Raw genomic sequence first — 25713 nt, forward strand, 5'->3', positions numbered from 1 at the left:
CGGCTGGACTTGCGCAGCCCGGTTAACCGTATTCCAGACTGAGGATCCTGAAGCCTTCAGTAAAGAGGTAAAGAGACTGCAACCTGGTGTCCTCGTTATTTACTGCGACCTGCACCGCACCATAACATCATCACCACCCACACCTTTCATTGGGCGCCCCTCAGCAGGGTCACGGACCGGGTATAGCCACCGTGACAACCCCAGGACAGAGACTCAGAGGCCCGGTACCGGGTACCCCTCGGCCCTGCGGCAGTGGGGGCGCTACAAAAGCAGCAGAAGGGATCCCGGGTAAACAAAGGGATCCCTTTAAGAGTTAACCCTAACCGGGTTGTAGCAGCAGAGAAAACACAAAAAGGACAAACAGTTAACTATTTACATATCCATGGCATCGAGGTTTACTCTCGCTCTGGCGGCCGTAGCTCCGCATAGACCTTGCTCGGCAAGGTGATCGGCGAGATCGGGGCCTTTAAGAAGTGCTCCATACCCGTGGCCCGATCCCAGGGTGTAAGGCGCCGGAGTCTATAGGTCCCAGGGAGAGGGAGTGCCGCGACGGGGCCTATCAGCAGGGCCTCTGCTGGCGGGGCAGGGTCGTTCTTCATACCTGCTTCAGATGCGGTCCCTCCGGTGCCGATCTGCTCTGTCTCCGCTGGGATCTGGAGCGCTGGTTGCAGGGCCTTGCGCTGCGGCGTTGTCATCTCCATTTGCAGCATCTTGCTTTCCGGCAGGGCCTTGCTTTCTGGCTTCGGAGCGCTGGAACTTCTTTCTTGCTCCGGACCAGACGAGGCTGCCGACAGACATCTGATGAGGCTCCCGATGAAGGTCTTCTTCCACCCGGCCTCAGTGCTCAGCTGCATCCGCCGGAGTTGGTCGCTGAGCTCATCCACTCCAGCCTGCAGGAAGTCAATATCAGCGGTGGAGGCCTGGTTGCGGTGCCCCTCCGGGTAGCTGGAGGAGTCCTCTGCTCCTACCCCATGCTCCGGCTCCGGGTGGCTGGCCATGGCGTCCTCCATGTCGCTGACTTCTTTTCCCGCTCTCTCCTTCGTGGGCGGTTTCGCTTTCTTTGTCTCTGCCCACCATTGAGGATCAGGAGGCGGATCTCAGCTGCTGACGGACACGTCCTCAAAGGGCCGCAATATTTAGACTGGGCGGCCATTGTCTTTCGCGCTCTTCAGCTTGTCTACGCCCACTCCACGCCCTTCTTCTTCTCCTGCACTCTCCTTAGCGCTGTAATGGCGGCGGTTTTGGCGGGAACTTTTGGCGGCAAGTGGCAATGCACAGTCTTTGCAATAAGCCACAGTCCAAGCACAACAAATCACAATTCCAAGGCACACATGACCTGATTCTTCAGGCTTAAGTAGATCCTGTTCATGACGCCAAGTTGTAGCGCCCCCACTGCCTAGTGGCCTAATACATAGCGCCCTTAGCTCCCCCTGGAGGCCAGACTGTGAAGTGTATTGGTGTCTGTGATACCTGGTCAGGTGAACTCCTTCAGTGCCATCAGACGTACCATAGCCCCCCTTAGCGGCGGAGCATCAGTACTGCAACGACCAGGACTCAAGGGGCGCTGCACGGGCAGATCGCGATTCTGCCCGCGCCTATTGCGGGCACATGTCAGCTGTTCAAAACAGCTGACATGTCCCAGCTTTGATGCGGGCTCACCGCCGGAGCCCGCATCAAAGCGGGGCTTCTGACCTCGGACGTACTATCCCGTCCGAGGTCAGAAAGGGGTTAAAGACAGGGTACGCAGGACACATGCAGCCGTAGGCAGAGCTGAATGAAGAGGTGCGGCAGTGGGCGGGGCTTCATGGAGGAAATCTGCAGCCCTGCTAAACTCTAGTGTGATACTAGCCTTAGGCAATGTCATTACATGGCCTGTCTGCTCCACCGTTGGTAATAAATCAGTGTTTGAATTGATCTGCAAATGAGGATGTAGATATGAAACCTTTGTCACTTTCTGCCCAGCACTGCCTCCTCCTACTTGATTGACATCTCCATTGCCTGAATTCATACAGCAGAAAGGCTGTCAGTGAAGCATGAGGAGGCAGCTTTAGGCAGGAAATAGAGCTGGAGTGACAGAGGCTTCAGATCTACCATATCCATTTGCATATCAATTCAAACATTGATTTCTCAGTATTGGAGGAATAGACAGGCCATGTAAAGGTATTGCTGGACATGTCTTGGAGAGAGCTGCATGCACATATAAATAGTTTGGGGGTGAAATCCTTCTGACAAATTCTCCTTAAACAGCCCTCCTGAGTTTTAATTGCAGGGTGTGAAGGTTAACACAAATGCTGTCATTAAGGTGCCACGCTGTTATTGCACTACATTGCAGACAAATTCATTCACAGTCACACTGACTGTGCAGGTTCAGCACCTCTCACTTGAATCTTTTGGATTATTATTCACAAACTGACTACCACTCCCATTTTTAATGTGCTTCAACATTAGTGCAGTAGTACCATGCAATGCAATTTAGGCTTTTTTCTGTCCCTATGTGGAATGAGTTGTGATCTCTGACCTTTTATCCGTTGGCTATAAAAGTATAAAATAATGCTGCTAGGCCAAGGCTCATCTTTTATACTGGCTGCGATAGACCGTGTGAAGTAATAGCTGCGGTCATTATGGGGCCCGTACGGCTGTGCCTGAAGTCATTATCCTGCACTGTGGCTCTTGTGCAGTGTGTGAAATGGCACCATTTTTTAGTTTTGTTTTATTTTTCAAGGCATGCATATCGAATCACAAACTGTTTGAATTCATGGGGACCCGTGAATATAAGGAAATTCAACTTGAAATCAATTTTCTATGTATTTATCCTCTCATCTCTGCTTTACACATGTTTTATGAAATATACTTCTGATGTAGAAAGATGTGATGTGAGGAGCTATGTTCCCCTATAAAAAGGGTGAATGAATAAGATTACAGGTAGGATAGGTAGAGGTTTACAATGGCTAAAATGGCACTGGTAGTGTGTGCATAGCTTCAAACCATCCCGGATCCAGCGGGACAGTCTTGGATTTGGGTCTCTGTCCCATCGATCCGAGCGGTGAGCCTTGCCTTCATTAGTTTATGCTGTGACCCATGGGCACTGCCTTGCTGGGCTCATGTTGTGCAGTGCTGTTCTATCTTATCACATTTGTCTATCTAATCACACTACGTCCCAAGATCAGAGAGGAAATGGCCTGAAGACAGAGAGGAGCACTGAGGAGATGGTCCGAGGGCAGAAAGGAGGCCTATAGAGACTGACTGAGGTCAGAGAGGAGCACCAAGGAGACAGCCTGAGGGCAGGAAGGAGTGCTGAGGAGGCAGCCTGGGGCCAGAGAGGAGACGGCCTACAGGCAAAGAAGACCCCTGAAGTGATGGCCTCAGGGCAGAGAGAGCCCTGAGGAGATAGCCTGAGGACAGGGAGGAGATGGCCTGAAGGTAGCGAATGGACTGTGATGGACACCTGGACAGAAAGCTGATGGAGCTCATTATAGTCGATGGGGACAGGTGGACTGATTGATGACAAATCCATCCACAGCTGTTTTCCATTGTTTTGCTTATATAATAGACAGGTGGCCCAAAATGTCAGGCCAACAGTCAACTGGGAATCTGCCTGAGGGTCGGTCCCAATGATAACTGCTTTAATATATGCTGGTAACCACAGCTAGTAGTTATTTGGTAATGGGAGGAAAGAAATAATATTAATACATTAACTACATTAAACATATGTCAGCAATATTGAAGTATCAGCATAAAAGCAGCAGAAATTATTACATTTCTATGATGTGAAACTCTAAAATAATTTGAATTCCCCATAAAATGTCAATGCTGATATTTTGCTTAAAGTCAACAGTGTACCATTCCTCTGTTATTCCTCCTGTAAATGTATGAATGAATTGAAACAGTTGCTACTAATCCCCTTTTCAAAAGGGAGTTTCTTTACACAGTCAGCACTGATGGGGTAGAATGAAGGTGTGTCGGGGAACATCCCATTGTTAAGGAGAACGACAAGGTCCAGTAGATAAATAATTCACACAACAGACAGTTCTAAGAAAAGATGCTCCAGAATTGTGATTTTATGGGTCATAAGAATGCAATCTCTGCTACATCTGGTCACATAATTATTTGTATACTGAGAATAATGAGATTTTGTTAATCCTCAAATTGTCCTTGAAGTACATCTGTTATCCATCAAAACTGCTTTTCTCACACAAAAATGATTTTGGTTTGGTGAATAGTCTCCTGGACGCCACATGACTTTTGTCTAAGTAGTAAGTCCTTCCCTTCTAGGAGCCACATATTTGCCGTGACGAGAACGTGATTGTGTATTAGTCATCTGTTTCTGCAAAATAGAGCTGACTCGGAAAAAAGTTATTCGGCAGCTACAAAATGCGCACAGATTGTTACAGGTTGACACATAGAGATGTTTACTGACAATATCATTATATTGTTATCTGACACATTTGCTGTACATTCATATATCAGGTTTCTGCTGGAGGAATTAATATAGAGAAGGTAGATAAACAATGAAGAAATATCGGTCTGAACATTGTATTGATGTATATTATAGGTCACATACTTGCAATGAAGAAAAGAATCTTGAAATAACCTAATCTGATTTAATTGGATGTGTCAATCTTCTCTGGGATCTATATAACAAATGATTGGTTATAGAGATTTATATAAACTTATCATGACTCCCAAGAACTAGTAACAGAATGTCTAACTTAAAAGGATCAGGATTAACATGTACAAGCCACTGAACGGTATGGGCACACGTCTTTTACAGGCAAGTCCACTACGAAATGTGCCTGAAGAAGTATTCAAAAAACAGTGAAACTATGAATTTCAATGTAAAAACGACTTGCTGTTCCTATGTTCCATATTTTCAGCATTTATTAACCACTTCAGATTTCCAAAGATAGAGGTGCTTCTCACAAAAGTTAATTTATTTCAGTTCTTCAATACAAAAAGTGAAACTCATATATTATATAGAGTCATTACAAACAGAGTGATCTATTTCAAGTGTTTATTTCTGTTAATGTTGAGGATTATGGCTTACAGCCAATGAAAATCCAAAAGTCATTATCTCAGTAAATTAGAATAATTAACAAAAAACAACTTTAAAGGCTTCCTAAACATTTAAAAAGGTCCCTTTGTCTGTTTCAGTAGGCTCCACAATCTTTGGGAAGACTGCTGACTTGACAGATGTCCAGAAGGCGGTCACTGACACACTCCAGAAGGAGTGTAAGCCACAAAAGGTCATTGCTAAAGAAGCTGGCTGTTCACAGAGTGCTGTATCCAAGCATGTAAATGGGAAGATGAGTGGAAGGGAAAAGTGTGGTAGAAAAAGGTGCACAAGCAACGGGGATAACCACAACCTTGAAAGGATTTTTAAGACAAGGCCATTCAAAAATTTGGGGGAGATTCACAAGGAGTGGACTGCTGCTGGAGTCATTGCTTCAAGAGCCATCACACACAGATGTTTCCAGGACATGGGCTACAAGTGTCGCATTCCTTGTGTCAAGCCACCCATGACCAATAGACAACGCCAGAAGCGTCTTACCTGAGCCAAGTAGAAAAAGAACTGGACTGTTGCTCTGTGGTCCAAATTGTTGTTTTCAGATGAAAGTAAATTTTGCATTTCATTTGGAAATCAAGGTCCCAGAGTCTGAAGGAAGAGTGGAGAGGCACGCAATCGAACTGCTTGAGGTCTCGTGTGAAATCTCCACAATCAGTGATGGTTTGGGGAGCCATGTCATCTGCTGGTGTAGGTCCACTGTGTTGTATCAAGACCAAAGTCAGCACAGCCATCTACCAGGAAATTTTAGAGCGCTTCATGCTTCCCACTGCGAACAAGGTTTTTGGAGATGGAAATTTAATTCTTCAGCAGGACTTTGCACCTGTACACACTGCCAAAAGTACCAATACCTAGTTTAAAACAACAGTACCACTGTGCTTGATTGGCCAGCAAACTCGCCTGACCTTAACCCCATAGAGAATCTATGGGGTATTTTCAAGAGGAAGATAAGAAACATCAGAACCAACAATGCAGACAAGCTGAAGGCTGCTATCAAAGCAACCTGGGTTTCCACAACACCTCAGCAGTGCCACGGGCTGATCGCCTCCATGTCACACCGCATTGATGCAGCAATTGATGTAAAAGGATCCTCGACCAAGTATTTAGTGCATTTACTGAGCATACATTATAGTAGGCCAACATTTCGGATTTTAAAATCATTTTTCAAGCTGGTGTTATAAAGTAGTCTAATTTACTGAGAAAATGACTTTTGGGTTTTCGTTGGCTGTAAACCATAATCATCAACATTAACAGAAATAAACACTTGAAATAGATCACTAATAGTGATGAGCGAGTATACTTGCGGCGCCCCAGGGTCTTGGTCATCGCAGTAGTATTGCTTTCCTCTCGGGGAGAGTGATGCTACGTTTAGAGGCAAAGAAGGATAACTGCATCCAGGTATCACAAACATGCAACACATTTCACACTCCAGGGGGAGCTTTTGCTCCTATTTATTAGGTCACTCTGTATATATATATATATATATATATATATATATATATATAACCGGTAGTCTGTAGGGAAAGTTAGAACATTCCAGACCAGAGTCTGAGGAGGACAGAGGGTCTAAGGAGCTGTGCATGCCCTCAGAGCTGCAGCTCCCAGTGTTATGACCCCAATGGCAGAGGGTCTCAAAAGTAAATACCAAGTCTGCAAACACAAAAAACCAGCTCATAGGGCAGTGGTAACTGGGCTGACCGTATATCTAATCCTAGCACCACAAATAGCAGCAGCCGGGGAACGTGCCTACGTTGGTTCTAGACGTCTCGCGCCAGCCGGAGAACTAACTAACCCTAGAAGGGAAAAGATAGACCTTTCTTGCCTCCAGAGAAAAGACCCCAAAAGTTGGATACAAGCCCCCAACAAATAATAACGGTGAGGTAAGAAGAAAAGACAAACGTAAGAATGAACTAGATATTTAGCAAAGAGAGGCCCACTGACTAATAGCAGAATATAGTAAGATGACTTATACGGTCAGCAAAAACCCTATCAAAATTTCCACGCTGGATATTCAAGAACCCCCGAACCGTCTAACGGCCCGGGGGGAGAATACCAGCCCCCTAGAGCTTCCAGCAAAATCAGGAATCACATTTAGTACAAGCTGGACAAAAAATAAGAGCAAAGCAAAAAAACAAAAAACAAAGAAGCAGGACTTAGCTTAATTTTGCAAGATCCAGGACCAGCAGACAGGAGCAAACAGAAAGGAACTGATTACAACGATGCCAGGCACCAGACTGAGAATTCAGGAAGTTTATATAGCAACACCCCTGGACTAACGACCCAGGTGGGTGCCAAACTGAGGAAAGACAATCCCAGAGTCATATCACTAGTGACCACAAGAGGGAGCCAAAAAAAGTCTAATTCACAACAGTACTCCCCCTTTAAGGAGGGGTCACCGAACCCTCACCAAGACCACCAGGGCGATCAGGATGAGCAGCGTGAAAGGCACGAACTAAATCAGCCGCATGCACATCAGAGGCAACCACCCAGGAATTATCCTCCTGACCATAGCCCTTCCACTTGACCAGATACTGAAGCCTCCGCCTGGAGAGACGAGAATCCAAGATCTTCTCCACCACATACTCCAACTCGCCCTCAACCAAGACCGGAGCAGGAGGCTCAACAGAAGGAACCACAGGTACAACGTACCGCCGCAACAAAGACCTATGGAACACGTTGTGAATGGCAAACGACACCGGAAGATCCAAGCGAAAGGACACAGGATTAAGGATTTCCAATATCTTGTAAGGACCGATGAAGCGAGGCTTAAATTTAGGAGAGGAGACCTTCATAGGAACAAATCGAGAAGACAGCCATACCAAATCCCCAACACGAAGTCGGGGACCCACACTGCGGCGGCGGTTGGCAAAACACTGAGCCTTCTCCTGTGACAACTTTAAGTTGTCCACCACATGATTCCAAATCTGCTGCAACCTATCCACCACGGAATCTACCCCAGGACAGTCAGAAGGCTCCAAATGTCCCGAGGAAAAACGAGGATGGAAACCAGAGTTGCAGAAAAATGGCGAAACCAAAGTAGCGGAACTAGCCCGATTATTAAGGGCAAACTCAGCCAACGGCAAGAAGGTCACCCAATCATCCTGATCAGCAGAAACAAAACACCTCAAATAAGCCTCCAGAGTCTGATTAGTTCGCTCCGTTTGTCCATTAGTCTGAGGATGAAAGGCAGACGAAAACGACAAATCAATGCCCATCTTAGCACAAAAGGATCGCCAGAACCTGGAAACAAACTGGGATCCTCTGTCAGACACAATATTCTCAGGAATGCCGTGTAAATGAACCACATTCTGAAAGAACAAAGGAACCAGATCGGAAGAGGAAGGCAGCTTAGGCAAAGATACCAAATGGACCATCTTGGAAAAGCGATCACATACCACCCAGATGACAGACATGCCCTGAGACACCGGAAGATCTGAAATGAAATCCATGGAAATGTGTGTCCAAGGCCTCTTCGGGACAGGCAAGGGCAAAAGCAACCCGCTGGCACGAGAACAGCAAGGCTTAGCTCGAGCACAAGTCCCACAGGACTGCACAAAAGACCACACATCCCGTGACAAGGAAGGCCACCAAAAGGACCTAGCCACCAAATCTCTGGTGCCAAAAATTCCCGGATGCCCTGCCAACACCGAGGAATGAACCTCGGAAATGACTCTGCTGGTCCACTTATCAGGAACAAACAGTCTGTCAGGTGGACAAGAGTCAGGTCTACCAGCCTGAAATCTCTGCAACACACGTCGCAAATCCGGAGAAATGGCTGACAAAATAACTCCCTCTTTAAGAATACCAACTGGTTCTGCGACTCCAGGAGAGTCAGGCACAAAGCTCCTTGAAAGAGCATCAGCCTTCACATTCTTTGAACCTGGTAAATACGAGACCACAAAGTCAAAACGGGAGAAAAACAATGACCAACGGGCCTGTCTAGGATTCAGGCGTTTGGCAGACTCGAGATACATCAGATTTTTGTGATCAGTCAAGACCACCACACGATGCTTAGCACCCTCGAGCCAATGACGCCACTCCTCAAATGCCCACTTCATGGCCAACAACTCCCGATTGCCAACATCATAATTCCGCTCAGCAGGCGAAAACTTCCTAGAGAAAAAAGCACATGGTCTCATTACAGAGCAACCAGGGCCTCTCTGTGACAAAACGGCCCCTGCCCCAATCTCAGAAGCATCCACTTCAACCTGAAAGGGAAGTGAGACATCAGGCTGGCACAAAACAGGCGCCGAAGTAAACCGGCGCTTCAACTCTTGGAAAGCTTCCACGGCTGCAGGAGCCCAGTTAGAAACATCTGAACCTTTCTTGGTCATATCCGTCAAAGGTTTAACAACGCTAGAAAAGTTAGCGATAAAACGACGGTAGAAGTTAGCAAAACCCAAGAACTTCTGAAGACTCTTAACTGACGTGGGTTGAGTCCAATCATGAATAGCTCGGACCTTGACTGGGTCCATCTCCACCGCAGAAGGGGAAAAAATAAAACCCAAAAAGGAAACCTTCTGTACTCCAAAGAGACACTTTGAGCCCTTAACAAACAAAGCATTCTCACGCAAAACCTGAAACACCATCCTGACCTGCTCCACATGCGAGTCCCAATCATCAGAAAAAAACAGAATATCATCCAGATAAACAATCATAAATTTATCGAGATACTTCCGGAAAATATCATGCATAAAGGACTGAAACACTGAAGGAGCATTAGAGAGCCCAAAAGGCATCACCAAGTACTCAAAATGACCTTCGGGCGTATTAAATGCAGTTTTCCATTCATCTCCTTGCTTAATGCGCACAAGGTTGTACGCACCACGAAGATCTATCTTGGTGAACCACTTGGCACCTTTAATCCGGGCAAACAAGTCCGACAACAGAGGCAAAGGATACTGAAATTTAACAGTGATTTTATTCAGAAGCCGATAGTCAATACAAGGTCTCAAAGATCCGTCCTTCTTGGCCACAAAAAAGAATCCCGCACCAAGAGGGGAAGAGGATGGACGGATATGCCCCTTCTCCAGAGATTCCTTGATATACGAACGCATTGCGGTATGCTCAGGTACAGACAGATTAAATAATCTTCCCTTAGGAAATTTACTACCTGGAATCAAATCTATAGCGCAGTCACAGTCCCTATGAGGAGGCAGAGCACTGGACCTGGACTCGCTAAATACATCCTGATAATCAGACAAATACTCAGGAACTTCCGAAGGAGTAGAGGTAGCAATAGACACCGGCGGGGAATCACCATGAATTCCCTGACAGCCCCAACTTGACACAGACATTGCCTTCCAATCCAAGACTGGATTATGGGTCTGTAACCATGGCAGACCCAAAACGACCAAATCATGCATTTTATGCAGAACAAGAAAACGAATCACCTCCCGATGTTCAGGAGTCATGCACATGGTTACCTGTGTCCAAAACTGCGGTTTATTTTCCGCCAATGGCGTAGCATCGATACCTCTAAGAGGGATAGGATTTACCAACGGCTCAAGAACAAAACCACAGCGCTTGGCAAATGACAGATCCATAAGACTCAGGGCAGCACCTGAATCCACAAACACCATAACAGGGTAGGAGGACAATGAGCAAATTAAAGTCACAGACAAAATAAATTTAGGTTGCAAATTACCAATGGCGACAGGACTAACAACCCTTGTTAGGCGTTTAGAGCATGCTGATATAACATGTGTAGAATCACCACAGTAAAAACACAACCCATTCTGACGTCTATGATTTTTCCGTTCATTTCTAGTCTGAATTTTACCACATTGCATTAAATCAGGTGTTTGTTCAGACAACACCACCAGAGGATTAGCGGCTTAGCGCTCCCGCAAACGCCGGTCAATTTGAATAGCCAGCGCCATGGAATCATTCAGACTTGTAGGAATGGAGAAACCCACCATCACATTCTTAATGGCTTCAGAAAGGCCATTTCTGAAATTTGCGGCCAGAGCACACTCATTCCACTGAGTAAGCACGGACCATTTCCGAAATTTTTGGCAGTACACTTCAGCTTCATCCTGGCCCTGAGAAATAGCCAGCAAGGCTTTTTCTGCCTGAATTTCAAGATTGGGTTCCTCGTAAAGCAATCCGAGCGCCAGAAAAAACGCATCAATATTTGCCAATGCCGGATCTCCTGGCGCTAGCGAGAAAGCCCAATCCTGAGGGTCGCCCCGTAAGAAAGAGATAACAATTTTAACTTGCTGAGCTGAGTCTCCAGATGAACGGGGTCTCAGAGATAGAAACAATTTACAATTATTCCTGAAATTCCTAAACTTAAATCGGTCTCCAGAGAACAGTTCAGGAATAGGTATTTTAGGTTCAGACATAGGACTACTGGTAAGAAAATCTTGTATGCCCTGCACACGAGCAGCAAGCTGATCTACACTTGTAATCAAGGTCTGGACATTCATGTCTGCAGCAAGCTCAAGCCACTCAGAGGTAAAGGGGAGGAAGAAAGAGAGGAAAAAAAAAAAAAAAACCTCAGAATTTCCTTTCTTATTATCCCACTTCTGCAATGCATTAAACATTCAACTTTGGGCCTGGCATACTGTTATGACCCCAATGGCAGAGGGTCTCAAAAGTAAATACCAAGTCTGCAAACACAAAAAACCAGCTCATAGGGCAGTGGTAACTGGGCTGACCGTATATCTAATCCTAGCACCACAAATAGCAGCAGCCGAGGAACGTGCCTACGTTGGTTCTAGACGTCTCGCGCCAGCCGGAGAACTAACTAACCCTAGAAGGGAAAAGATAGACCTTTCTTGCCTCCAGAGAAAAGACCCCAAAAGTTGGATACAAGCCCCCAACAAATAATAACGGTGAGGTAAGAAGAAAAGACAAACGTAAGAATGAACTAGATATTTAGCAAAGAGAGGCCCACTGACTAATAGCAGAATATAGTAAGATGACTTATACGGTCAGCAAAAACCCTATCAAAATTTCCACGCTGGATATTCAAGAACCCCCAAACCGTCTAACGGCCCGGGGGGAGAATACCAGCCCCCTAGAGCTTCCAGCAAAATCAGGAATCACATTTAGTACAAGCTGGACAAAAAATAAGAGCAAAGCAAAAAACCAAAAAACAAAGAAGCAGGACTTAGCTTAATTTTGCAAGATCCAGGACCAGCAGACAGGAGCAAACAGAAAGGAACTGATTACAACGATGCCAGGCACCAGACTGAGAATTCAGGAAGTTTATATAGCAACACCCCTGGACTAACGACCCAGGTGGGTGCCAAACTGAGGAAAGACAATCCCAGAGTCATATCACTAGTGACCACAAGAGGGAGCCAAAAAAAAGTCTAATTCACAACATCCCAGAAAGAGACATTCAGAAGGCATAACTGTATTGCAGCGAGCGTGAAGGAAAGCAAAGCAAAGGAGAGAATACCAGAAGGGGACCAGCCCTACACAGGTAGCCTCCTTCTGAGACGCAGAAGCCCGGTAGCTGGAACACCGAGGGAGTAAGGACCTTTATGCTTTGCTCCAGAGACCGGCAGGACAGCTAATTGTAGGTTACCTGTCCGCACCTATACCCAGGGGGCACGGTGGAACCCCTCAGGGGCCAAGGTGTGATAGAGTCCCTATAAACAGCCTCAAGCCACCAGTCATGCGGGTTTTATCCTATCCGACTACGGGGGACAGAGAGAAAGACACCACATCTGTGAGACCCTTATGTGAAGCCATAGGCAGAAAGGGACTACACCACTGCAGCACAAGGGAAAGCTATTGATTTCCACCTGGACAAGGGGACTCTGGACTTGCCTCCAAATCGGCCGGACTCTGCCTGCCCTGTGATCTGGTGCCCTGGACTGTGGATGCTGAAGTCTTCAGTAAAGGTAAAGAGACTGCAACCTTGTGTCCTCGTTCTTCTCTGCGCCTCTCATCATCCACATCTACACTCCGGGATGCCCTGGGGATATACTTCACCTGTGGGAAGGTATACCATCTAGCTGCCGTAACATCACCCCAGCGGACCCCTTAAAGCAGCGTCGGTCACCCTGACCGAATACCACAGGTGGCGTCACGAACACAAACTTTATCCCTTTAAAGACCTCTCCCTTTTACATGGACGTCCCAGGGCCATGGACCGGGTCAGCCACCGTGACATCCCCCTGTGAAACAGTAGGACCCGGTACTGAGTACCCCACAGCCCCAAGGGGGTGATCCATACTCGTTACTCGAGATTTCCTGAGCACGCTCGGGTGTACTCCGAGTATTTTTTAGTGCTCGGAGATTTAGTTTTCATCACCGCAGGTGAATGATTTACATCTGTTAGCCAGTTTGATTACATGTGGGGGTTCCCTAGCAATCAGGCAACCGCCACATGTACTTATGCTGGCTAACAGATAAAAATCATGCAGCTGCGTCAACAAAAACGAAATCTCCGAGCACTTACAAATACTCAGAGACCACCCGAGCGTGCTCGGGAAATCTCGAGCAACGAGTATACTCGCTCATCACTAATCACTATGTTTGTAATGACTCTATATAATGAAAGCTTCACTTTTTTTTATTGGAGAACTGAAATAAATTAACTTTTTGATGATATTCTAATTTTGTGAGAAGCACCTGTATAATCAAAGGCAACCATTTGTAAAATAAACAAACAGCAACGTGACATCACCAAAGGCACCCAACTGTGAGGCAGGTACAGTAAATAAAAGGTGCAAAGATGAATAAAAAAAATAATGAGTGCAATAAAGGTGGAAAATGCAGACGCAAAACCTTGATAAGAAATTCATGAAATAAAAAAAACCATCACATATAAATATCCATGAAAAAATAAATATTTCGAAAAGTGTATGTCACATAACTGTGACATCTCCGAGAGCTTCTGTCCATGAAAAACTTAAAATAAATTAATTCAAGAAATTAGTGATAGATGGCATGAGTTAAGAAGGAATCTAAAGAAAAAGCTTTGACCTGCTCCCGAGATCTTCAGCTCCTCCAGACCAAATCTGTCCTCAGTCTCAAGCAGAGACCCTAGCCATGTCCAATTAAATTAAGGAAAACCTGGCCAAAGCACTCATCCAGAATTCTTCCTCACTGGCAGGAGCTGGTTTCTTTGTCAAAAAAGAAGACCAGATCACAAATAAAATAAATATCGGTTCCCACTAATCCCGAAATTGTTTAATCATCTTAGACGTGCCAGCATTTTCACCAAGCTCGATCTTAGAAGAGCATAAAATCTAATCTGCATACGCCAAGGAGATTAGTAAAAGACTGGTTTCAACACCCGGGACGGTCACTATGAGTACTGTGTTATGCCATTTGGGCTCAGTAATTGCCCAGCTGTCTTCCAAGAGTTTTTGAATGACATTTTCAGAGATCTCCTTTACACTTACGTTGTGGTTTATCTGGATGCAGGGCCGCCATCAGGGCATTACTGCCCTGACTGGCATATGGGGCCTGAGGGGGCCCGCATCAGGCCCCGTCTCATCTGCCCATCGAGCCCGGGCCCCAGCGGCACGCTTCTGACGATACACTGAACCTGCGTGCGAGCCCGCAAAGCAGTATTTAAAGCCGCCAGCCAATCTGAGGCTGGCAGCTGACGTTGGCACGCACATCATCGGTGTATGACATCATTGTCATTCGCCAGCGAGTCTGCGCTGAAATGCCTGGGATGGATGTTGGTGCTGGACAGCGGCCAGGTAAGAAAAAAGTTTTTTTTAATTTTTACTGAATGCGGCAAGCCCGGGGCACGATTAAAACATGAGGTCAGGATGGGAGACACAAGGGCTTGAAGGAGACATGGGGGCAGGATTGGAAACACAGGGGGCAGGAATGAAAACACATGGGGAAGTTATGAAAACACATGGGGCAGGAATGAAAACAACACAGGGGGCAGTCATGGAAACAACACAGGGGGCAGAATGTGAGGCACGGGGAAGGAGTGGAAACAACTCAGGTGGCAGGAATGGAAACAACACAGGGGGCAGGAGTGGAAACAATACAGGGAGCAGAATGTGAGACACAGGGGGCAGAATGTGAGACACGGGGCAGGAATGGAAACAACACAGTGGGCAGAAATGGAAACAACACAGGGGACAGGAATGGAAACAAAACAGGGGGCAGGAATGGAAACAACACAGGGGGCAGGATGGAGACACAGGGGGCAGAATGTGAGACACGGGGGGCAGGAATGGAAACAACACAGGGGCAGTATGTAAGACACAGGGTGCAGTATGTGAGACAGGGGGAAGGATGTGAGACACAGGGGGCAGGTTGTGAGACACAGGAGGCAGGATGTGAGACACAGGGGGCAGAATGTGAGACAAAGGGGGCAGAATGTGAGACACAGGGGGCAGGATATGAGACACAGGGGGCAGGATGTGAGACACAGGGCAGGATGTGAGACACAGGAGGCAGATTGTGGGACAGAGGGCAGGCTGGGAGACACGGGGCAGGATGGAGACAAATGGGGCAGGAATATGGGGCAGGATGGAGACAGATGGGGCAGGATGGAGACAGATGGGGCAGGATCATGGTGCATGATGGAGACACATGGTGCAGGATCATGGGGCAAGATGGATATGATTGAGACAGATGGGGCAAAAGGATCATGGGACAGATGGAGAGGCAGGATAATGGGACAGATGGGTCAGGATCATGGGACAGATGAGGCAGGATGGGAGATCATATGGGGGCAGAATGGATACTCATGAGGGCAGGATGTGAGAACATATGGGGCATGATGAAGACACACGTCAGGATGGGAGACACAGGGGCTTGATGGAGACACGGGGGCAGGAATGGAAACACAGTGGGCAGGAATGAAAACACATGGGGCAGGAATGAAAACACAGGAGGCAGTAATGAAAACACAGGGGCAGGAATGGAAACAACACAGGGGGCAGTATTTGAGACACAGGGGTTCAGTATGTGAGACTGGGGGCAGGATGGAAACACAAGGCAAGAATGTGAGACACAGGGGGCAGAATGTGAGACACAGGGGGCAGGATGTGAGACACGGGGGGCAGGATGTGAGACACGGATCAGGATGTGAGACACAGGGGGCAGAATGTGAGACACAGGGGGCAGAATGTGAGACAAAGGGGGCAGGATGTGAGACACAGGGGGCAGGCTGGGAGACATGGGGCAGGATGGAGACAAAAGGGGCAGGAATATGGTGCAGGATGGAGACAGATGGGGTAGGAATATGGGGCAGGATGGAGACAGATGAGGCAGAATCATGGTGCAGGATGGAGACACATGGTGCATGATCATGGGGCAGGATGGATATGATGGAGAAAGACTGGGCGGCAGGACCATGGGACAGATGGGGAGGCAGGATCATGGAACAGATGGGGCAAGATGGGGAAATCATATGGGGCAGAATGGATACTCATGAAGGCAGGATGTGAGAACATATGGCTGGAGCCAGGAATGAGATACACGGGGCCAGGATGGGGGATATTATTACCATATGGGCTAATTAAGGGATATTATTACTGCAGTGATGTATTTATTTTATTTTTTGAGGATACTGTTTTAAATGGGGGGGTGGTCCTGTTACTGTGCAGAGCGACACTAGGTTGCCTTTTTTCTTCATCTGGTATAGTGTAGATGTTGGGAAAAAATTAAGCAATGTGTTCTGCAAATGGAGCTCTAGATAACTGTGTTATTTCCTGCAGAGATGAGTCCTGGCTGGAAGTCGTGATGGTGGTCTGTGCTGGATGAAGATGGAAAGCGAGGCTGAAGGACTTCACCAAGAGACATCACTGGTAAGTCAGTGTGTTACCTGTACACAGACACTGCATATTAAGTACAGATCTCCTGTGTATAATGGCTCTTATGGGGATAGTATTGTGTTTTTTTATTATTGATCAGTATTGCAGTATTCAGTCACTATGTGATGGTAATATGTTGTCCGGCCATGGTGTGGTGGTTAGGGTTGAGCGAAACGGATCGGACATTTTCAAAAGTCGCCGACTTTCAGCAAAGTCGGGTTTCATGAAACCCGACCCGATCCCACTGTGGGATCGGCCATGCGGTCGGCGATCTTCGCGCCAAACTCGCGTTTCATATGACGCTTTCCCCGCCATTTTTTCAGCTAATGAAGGAGTGTGGGCAGCGTGATGACATAGGTTCCGGCTTGCTTTGTGCGGCGTCACAGGGGGTAAAACCACCATCTTAACGTTTGGGACATAGCGATTTGCACAGTGAAACACAAACTTTGCAGGGACGGAGGGGAGAGAGAGAGAAAAAAAAATAAAAAAAATATCCCATTGACCTGCATTGGGTTTAATGTTTCGGTTGGCCCCCGACTTTTCACAATAATCGGCCGATTTCACACGATCCGACTTTCGAGACAGTCGGGTTTCACGAGACCCGACTCGATCCTAAAAAAGCAAAAGTCGCTCAACCCTAGTGGTGGTATTTGTCCCTTGTAAGTGCTATTATTCGGTCACTGTGGTGGTAATATGTGGTCTGGTCATAGTGTGGTGGGATTTGTTCCCTTTATATTGTATTATTGGTGACCAAGTAGTAATAATATGTGATCTGGACATGGTACAGTGGTATTTGTTTCTTGTATGTGGTATTATTCGGTCACTGTGGTGGTAATATGTGATCTGGTCATGGTGTGGTGGTATTTGTTCCTTGTATGTGGTATTATAGGTCTCTATGTGGTGGTAATATGGTGTGTGGTCATGGTGTGGCGGTATTTGTCCCTTTGGATGTGATATTATTGGTCACTTTTCAAAGGTAAGCCTGACCTTTGGTGCAGTAGGTTCGCTCCCACCAGTGTCACAATTACAATTATATACCCTTGTGTCAAATTACAATTTTTCTGCTAAGAAAAAAACACTTGCATGTTATGAGTCAAGGTAACCTTTATTAGTTCTGTAGCGCTTACAGATTTACTCACACAAAATTATTCTGAATACTGCTTGCAATGTTCTAATTTTTCAAAAGAACATGCCATAATGACCTTACTGATTTACTAATTTATGACCACTCCAGTTCCAACTCTCCCTGGGTCCCCTGTTGATCTCTATTTCCTACTACAGCAATGAAATCTCTCAAAAGAACAAGTGACTGCTGCAGACAAACAGTGGTAGACCCGCTAGAGATGGGGATTTGCTGCAACAGTCACTCATCAGTGTTGGGAAAAAAAATGCCTCAGCAGGAAGTAGAGACCAGTGGGGGAGCGAAGAAGTTCCTGGAGTACAAGGGATTACTGGAAAAAAAGCATGGGTTAAAGTATGGCTATATGCACAACATTTTGGCCCAGAAAATTTGTCTAAAATTAGGCCAATCAAATAGTGGTGTGAAGTCAAGTGTCTACACATGCGCAAATGTATCTATCTAGTTGAAGTTTCTGTTGTCTATATATGACACATAAATAATAAATCTGCTCAAATATGGGAAAGGAAACAGTATATTTATGGCTATTAAACAGAGAAATGTATACTAATAGTCTCATTTTACTTGGACAACTCCTTCTTAATCCCTATGTTTCACTCCAGTTAAAATAATAACACCTATACTCAGCTCCGGTACCGCTAGATACCGCTAGGTAGAGAGAGCTGCGACTGCCCACTTGCTTTCCTTGGATGTCTTGATTTGTCTGACAAATATACAAGAGAAAAACAGCCGCACTCAAGTCTTTGCGTTTATGTAGAAAGTTTAGTTGCTTTTATTCACGTATAGAGGCACCACCAAATAATTTTTAAAGAAAAAGGAGGGTGATTGCGGACAACTAGGTTAACGTTTCGACCAGGCACGGTCTTTCTCAAAACCTCACTGTAAAACAAATATATCGTATGAGTGTGCTGTACAGATATACATGTGTTAAATTACAGGTGAACAAGCCAAGTGAAGTGGCATAAATTATCATGTAAATCCACTCCTGTCCTTAGCTACTGTACATGTGACATTCTTGTGCAACAAGAGGCAAAAGATGTGACACATTTATTAATCTACCTAGGCCTCTTAATGAATTTGTTGCATTTTACGCCCTGTACTAAAATCGATATTGGAAATTACGTTCTTTATAGTTTGCCACCAATGTGTTTTTCAGGTATTATCTGTACTAGGGAGGTAGCTAACTCCATTCATTTCATGCGCTGAAATGTTCTTTTGAAAGGTTTTGCTGTTATAAAGGCAAAGTTAACCAAATAATAATGGTGCCATTATGGCAGTCATATCTGCAAAGAACAGTGTTTCAGGTCTGTGGGCTGGATGTGATTCATGTTCTGGTTGAGCTTGTTCAGTTGAGAAATACTAAAAATATAATTTGAAGCTGAAAAGCAGTATGTTAACAATTGCAAGATTCCAGAAGATAAACTAATCTAAATTAAAATGCAATTTTTTTCATGTCATCTGCAAATCAAAGGAGTCCATCAGGTGTTTTCTAAAGAATTCTTATATGTTGTAGCTTCAAACCCTTTTTTCCTTTCAGTAATACCTCCTGAAGCCGATTCATCAAAGTATTTACACCAGTTTTTTACCATAAAACACAATGAAGAGTTGTAAATTTTGTTGTGCAACAAGGAGTTGCTAAAAAATGTTGTGACTTTTGTCATTTTCACTCCAGACTTGACCAGCTGTGCCCAAGTGAAACAGGATGTCATCACGGGGTGGCTCTGTGGTCACTTACCTCAGCTTCTGCCACCGCCATCCCCTGGTGATGTCTGTTTTCAGGGGTCTAGGTCTTTACTGTATGCTGCTCAAAGATTGGGAAGAGAAAACCTTGTGACCCTTTATCCTCTGAGTTCAGCCCTTCATTGTATGTTCTAGCTGTATATCAGCCACTTTATATGAAATTTCTGAAATGAACATAGTTTGTAAGGTTTGGCACTTACAACTATAACTGACCTTATACTATACCCAAGCTTTGAAACACAAGCCCTCGATTGACTAGATATTTATAAATGTAAATAGTAAAATTGGTGATGCCTGTGTCCATAGGATGCAAGGTGGAGAGGAAGCAGTAATGTGAATATATTATGTGGCTGTTTCCCCAGATTGTCACTGGCTTCACCCCTTTATACATCCGCGGAGCAGTAACTGCATGTGTCCGTTGCATGTGCAGATGCAAGCAGTGGAATCCCCCGGAATCTTGCATTCATAGACTCAACTATTTAATCTTGTTTTCATTAGTTAAATATAAGTATTATATGTACATGACAAATAATGTGTTTTAAAAGGTTCCATGGGACAGCCATATACGAGACATATACTTCCTTTTCTATTGTCTGTTTACATGTGAGCAGGTTGCAAGATGCAGTAAAGGGTCGGAGGCAGAGCAAGGGTTAACATGGGTTTACTTTAACAGATATACATCTTGCAGGGAGAGAATTTAAGAAACAGCATAAACGAATAAAGGGTTTGGGACTCAGGGTAATCAGGTGTAGGGGATATGATAGAAAGTTCAAGTATGGCAAAACTTATCATTCCGACGACTTTAGAACGCAGTATCTGAGTGGTGCACGTTGGCGCCAAGGCCCTGGCGCATGAGGGGTCCGGTGTAGTCCTGGAGACGATGGCGTCCTGGATCCTGGCGGCGGCGGTGAATCCTTGTGGTCCGGTCTGCGTTCGGCGGGTCTAGAAGTGGTGAGCAGAAAGGAACACAATACTTTGCCTTGTCAGAGTCCAGAGGCAGTAACTGGTTGAAAGAAGGTGCAACGGGAAACCTCTCATGGCGGGTGTCCCGACTTCCCCGAAGATAAGTGTGCTTGTCTACACCCTGACTACGGGGCTGGTCACTCACGGTCAATGCTGTAAAAGGGGACCGGATACGTCCTTGTCGGCAGTTTCTGGTCACAGCTCGCAGACCCATCTGACTGTGGTCTGTTTTGTCTGAACGTTCAACAGCAAGAGCCCTGACACTGCCCTCCTGCGCGCTATGCGTTCCCGCTATGACTGACTGCTTTCCTGTGTGCTGCAGCTCTTTTAACTTAGCCACGCCCCCTACGCTCGGGAGCAAAGGTCGGTCCGGAGCCTTATGTTTTCCCCCATGCAACCTGGGTGACAGCCCCGACAGTTTCGGACCCGTCACGGAGTAGGTACGCCTGATCTGGGTCTTCTCCTTACATACATATGGCATATATCAGGGAAAAGAGGTTTTGAGTGTGTGGGATTTCAAAAAGTTTGACCCTTTGTTTCTGCTGGAAATTAGCTGTTCCTTAATGTTTTTGCTGGAATAATCAGAAAGAACTATTGTCCAAACTAATCTACAGCCAACAGTATGGCCAGCTTTCATTTTTTACTTGAATTATAAGAGAGCAAATCAGATTTCCCAGAGGAAACCCACACAAATATTACCTGGCATACCCAGGACCAGTGCAGGCACTTACCTGAGCCCTTGTTATCCAACTCCTAGTTTAGTGGGAGTGGGATATTAATCCTAGAGTTCCTCCTTAAACGGTTGTCTCCAGGAATCTAAAAAAATTATGAAAGAAAAAAAATATAGCTATACTCAAAGGATTTGTCAAATACCTAAAATGCCCTTTATAAATAGATACCACATTTGTAATTTGGTTTATTGTAATTTCCCTAGCATTCTTTTTCTCCTGCTATCCCCTACATGGGCTTTTTTCTTTACTTCTTGTGACGTTTCGTTTGAGGGGAGTATTAAACTGGATGTCACAGAAGGATGATCCTGCAGTCACTTCGCTGCAGAGTCTATCTTCATAACCTTCACCCTGGAACAGGACATCTTCATGGGATGGCACTGCAGTCAGTTCTCAGCTTCTGTCACCACCATCCTCTGATGATGTCCTACTTCAGGGGACAGGGGTGAAAGTGGGTTAAAGGTCCTCTTTAAGGGTACTATTTTTTTCTTCTTCCAAGGTAGCACTGGCCACAATGTCTGAAGGGCATCTGTGGGTGTGCATTAGGTGCACATATGATGTCTGTCGCTGGACTGTATTTGGTATATAGATAAACCAGTGATATATCATGTATCTAAGGTAGCATGGGACTTATGTAAAAATGTAAATTATTTATGTTGTTGCAATTGCTCTTCACAATGTAAATTGTTTTCCATATTAAAGTAGAATCATATTACTAGTTGTGTGAAGCTGTCTCATCCCGAAATGCTACTTACCAGCAAATATAGGGTCAATTTGTAAGTAAAAGCATGCTTGCCCAACTTACTGGTGCAGAGGCTCCAGGGAGAAAATGAGCTTATATCTTCCCTTCAACTGCTCACTATCAGTCATAGGGATTGCGACAATGAGAGGCTATAGTCACGGCTTACTAGACAGTGAGCGCTGTTGAAATCCTTCCCTGCCACTTTGATTGACAGCCTGTTCTGCAGCAGTTGTGCATAGTGCAAGCTTTCAAAGTGGCGCGGAGTGTTTATAGTGTGCTCAGTATGTAGTAAGCGGTGACTGTAACCTGTCCCTGCACCGCCCCAATACCTGGAAGTGAGCACCTGCAGTGAGGATAGGAGTTCATTTACTCCCTGTAGCCACTGCTATGGTTTAACACTTTGTGCCAGCTTAGCAACCCTATATCTGGAGGTAAATATAGTTTCTGGACATGACAAGTTCTCTTTAAAGCAATTTCTAAAAGAACAGAAACTGTATACGACTTCATACAAGACTCCAACACAGCACCACCCCAATCTGGACTTTTCTAGGAAATGCGGTCCTGACTCCTGATACAATATGTTATGTAACTGTACTGTCCTGGAATAAACCTGCTCTTTGGCCATTCTTGGAAAAGCTTCGGCATGATTCATGCATATCATTCATTCTGGCCCTGCTTGGCTTTGTGAATAGCACAAATTGCCAGCTATTTGGTGCCAATATTCGAGCCGAGCATAATAAAATGACATATAGCTGTTCCAGCACAAAAAGGCAGGTGTTCAATTTTTCATTTCAAATCAGTATCAACTTTGCCAAGAAAGTTATGTATTGGAAGAGACAAATATCTTTTTAACATGTGTCAAATAATTTGTTTGCTTGTACTGGTACTGAAGAAATGTTACATTGTTGCAGGAGAGATGTGTATTTGTTAGAGGATTTTGCCCAAATACTTCAACTACTTCTAAATCTTTTAACAAAATAAAAATATTTAGTAATCAAATGAAAAGTCGCTCTGTGTTATGATCATTATTTCTATTCTGCACATTTCTAGTTCTCTGTTTGCAGCTATTTCATTCGGTTTGCTATACACCCAAGGAAATTCCAGGATTTATTTTTTTGTTTTCTTTTTAGATTTATTATAATTTCCTTTTTTATAGCAACAATATTTTGTGTAGTATTTTACAATTCAGGAAAGGACTCTCTTAAAAACATGAATTTATTAACTAAACTAATAAAATGTACCTGATAAACAACTGTGCGTAGTGAAAAGTAGAGTTTATGTCTAGCAGAATCTACACCATAAAATCAGTATTATCTTACAGACATTTAGAAGGAGTTTTATGATAACGTAGATATACTGTCAATGTGAATCTGACATCAATCTGATTCACCACATATCAGTTAATATATTATCAAAATTCAACAGACATAAATCATTTCTGTATTGTACCGGATCAGTAATGCCATCCCAGGTTATATAACACAAAATGGACCTACTTAAACCTAGGATGTCCGCTACGCTGTTCCTGCCTAGCAGCGCAGGTTGGCACCCTGGTAATACGGATTTGGCACCCCTATTCCACGGTGGCTCACCCTCACTTGTCCTAGATGTCCCTAGTCATTAGATATCATAGAAAATAATCTGATATAGACAACATTGGTATTAGTCTAAAAAAGTATTTAAAGCACACCATGCATGGAAACTTGGATAGAACTTATTGTTCCATGGTTCTTGTTGTGTCTCATGCCTCGACGAGTTTCCACATTACTGGATCATCAGGAGGCTCAGTTTTGAAATTAGATGAGATAGAGATTAATGATACCAGATAGTAGAGGAGCAGCCCCCAGACGCAGGGCAGCGGGGTACTCGGTACCGGGTCTCTCTCGGTTCTGGGGATGTCACTGTGGCCTGACCCAGTCCGTGGCCCTGCTAAGGGGCACCCAATTAAAGATGTAGGTGATGGTGTAGGTTGCAGTAAATAATGAGGACACAGGGTTGCAGTCTCTTTACCTCTTTACTGAAGGCTTTGGCATCCGCAATCCAGAGCACTGTTAACTGGGCTGGCTGAGACCGGCCGGTCCGAAGGCACATCCAGAGTTCCCTTTGCAGGTGGAAATCAGTAGCCTACCTACTAGCGCCTGGGTGTTGTAGTACTTCCCTGCTGAGCACCACAGGATAGTCCTCACAACTGTCGTGTATGTTTCTGTTCTTTCTCTCCGTCCCCCAGATGATATGGATAGGATGCACCCGTATGATGGGGTAGGCCTGGAGTTATTTTATAGGGACCCTAGAGACGCCCCTCTCCCACAATTGCCTCCGTTGTCTTCATTAGGTGTAAAAGGTGAGAGAGCCAACCTAGAGTTAACTGTCCTGCCGTAGTTCAAAGTAATGCGTAGAGTCTATTACATCCTCGGAGTTCTGGCCACCGGCTACGCGCCTCAGAAGGATGTTGCCGATCTCGGGGCACGACTCCTTCTGGTTCTATCGCCTTTGTGCTGTGATCTCGTTTCTCACTTCTCCATAATATACTTCGCGTCCTTTCTTAAGATGCCGCCGCAATGAGGTGCAGGCACGGCTCTATAACGATCTGTCCTTTGCTAGGCCTCTGCCACGATCCCACCCCTGACAGGGACCCCCCTGAATCTTCCCAAGTAACGCTCTCCTCTCACTAGATGTTACCTGGGCAAAACCCAGTCAGCTTCTCCCTAACTTCCTATCCAACCCCTAGTTTTACCAGAGTGTGAGGAGTGGCATAATACATAGAACCTTTTGCTCCCCCTGGTGGCCAGAGTGTGAAGTGTAATGTGTTGTGAATTCTGTTGTGGGTTCTGCTCTTGGGCTCCCTCCGGTGGTTATAAGTGGTAGTGCTGCTGTTTGTCCTTCACAGCAGTCATCAGGTGCTTCCACTTTGGACGGGGCTATTTAGTCTGGCTCCACCCTTTAGTGAGTGCCAGTTGTCCATTGTTTTTCTGGAGGATTCACATCTCTGCTTGGTTTCTCCTGCTGGATTGTCCAAATCATCAAAGATAAGTCCTGGCTTTGTTTTTGCAGTCCACATGCGGTGGACTTTATAGTTCAGTGAATTGCTATGTTTTTTCTTGTCCAGCTTTGTCTGTGTAAGGATTTATTCAGCCAAGTTGGAAGCTCTGGAATCGCAGAGTTACCCTCCATGCCTTTAGTTAGGTGTGGAGATTTTTGTATTCTCTGTGGTGGATTTTTGTAGTATTTTAATACTGACCGCACAGTACTCTGTCCTGTCTTTTCTTTCTAGGTAGCGTGGCCTCCTTTGCTAAATTCTGTTTTCAGTCTGCGTTTGTAAGGCCACCTACTCCAGAGCTCGTCCATGCTGCTCCTAGGCCACCAGATCACAACAGTAAAACTGGCCAACAATGAGTTAACCGCATCTCAAAAGAAGGGAAAGAAAGTGCTGAGCCATTTTTTTTTCTGTACTCTGTTGTGTTTTTTTTTTTCCCTCTTCACCTCTGGGTGGCTCAAGAGTTAGGCGCTGACATGGATGTTCAGGGACTTGCTTCTCGGGTGGATCAACTTGCTGCTAGAGTACAGGGTATTTCTGATTATATCGTGCA

Source organism: Ranitomeya variabilis, chromosome 1 (assembly GCF_051348905.1).
Source record: "Ranitomeya variabilis isolate aRanVar5 chromosome 1, aRanVar5.hap1, whole genome shotgun sequence".
Lineage (NCBI taxonomy): Eukaryota > Metazoa > Chordata > Amphibia > Anura > Dendrobatidae > Ranitomeya > Ranitomeya variabilis.